We start from the raw sequence: 1316 nt of genomic DNA on the forward strand, positions 1-1316 counted from the left end.
ACTTTGTCGTGCCAAGCGTCCGTGCCTCGCCGTTGGGCACAGACAATCCATGGTGGCGAGGATCGCGTGACTCACGGGTGCAAAGACTCAATTGGAGCGACGTTTCGTGCACGTTGGTGGCGAATACGCGAGCGGCAACGACAGATCTCTCGTCTGGCGAGAGATCGACACCGCGTTTGAAAGTGTTTTGACCGGTGCGGTGATCAATGCAGATTACATTGAGCCGCGACGGTTTTTAGAAGACGCGGGTAGTGTAGTGTTCGAGCGAGTGCGGACCGCTGTAGAGAGACACGGTAGTGTGAAGGTGAACACTGCGTTCAACGATGAGTTTGTGGCGAACGATAAACGCGCTAATAAAAGTATAAAGACTAAGAACATCGAAATATACTGATACATCGATTTGCGCGAATGGTACGAGCGACACGTCATCGAGCCCACGTTGGCGTCGCTCGAAGAGTTTCAGAAACGCGACAGCGGATGGGCATTGTCACGTATACTAAATTTGACTATCAACGTGAATAAATTAAATCCCATGCGCGCGGGATGTCACATCGAAGTGCCGCGGGAAATAGCGATGAAATGAGCGGTGATCAGTGTGCGTACGACGGACAATGCGTGTTTCGCGTGGTCGGTGGTCGCCGCTCTGCACCCAGCTGCAAAGTATACGGAACGAGCGTTATCGTATCCACATTATAATACTGTGCTGAATCTCACGGGTATCGAGTTTCCGATGACGTTAAAGGACATTAAGAAATTCGAAAATCTCAACAACGTATCGATCAACGTGTACGGCATCGAAGATAAGCAGATCCTTCCTCTACGGCTCACAGGTGATAAAAAGGAGAAACACGTCAACGTGCTGTATCTACAAGATCCACGCGACGACAGTCTCGGTCACTTTGCGTGGATAAAAAATCTATCCCGTCTCGTGAGCTCGCAACTCAACAGAAAAAAGAACAAGAAATTTTTCTGCGATCGGTAAGTATACATAAAAAAGAATTATAATTGTCCTTTATACTAATAAATGATAATAATAATAATTTATATACGTTTTTTCCAGATGCTTGCACTACTTCAGTACGAGCGAAAGGTTGCAGTTCCACGCAATGGACTGCGGAAAAATGAACGACTGCGCTATCCGACTGCCGAGCGAGGACGACAAGTGGCTCGCATTTGAGAACCACTGCAATAAAGAGCGTGTCCCGTTCACCGTCTACGCCGATCTAGAGTGCATGCTGCGGAAGACGGAACCCTGCAGAGAAGACGCGTCGTATACCTACCAACGGTACGAGGTGTGTAGTATAGGATATTACGTG

The 1316-nt window shown here is 48.2% G+C and overlaps 1 pseudogene; it reads left to right on the plus strand.

Moving 5' to 3' along the window:
- The first annotated feature begins 479 nt into the window (after positions 1–479).
- Positions 480–1292, plus strand: LOC108730559 (uncharacterized; annotated as a pseudogene).
- Positions 1293–1316: the final 24 nt, after the last annotated feature.

This window comes from Mycetomoellerius zeteki, unplaced genomic scaffold (genome assembly GCF_001594055.1).
Source record: "Mycetomoellerius zeteki isolate Tzet28-1 unplaced genomic scaffold, Tzet1.0 scaffold931, whole genome shotgun sequence".
Lineage (NCBI taxonomy): Eukaryota > Metazoa > Arthropoda > Insecta > Hymenoptera > Formicidae > Mycetomoellerius > Mycetomoellerius zeteki.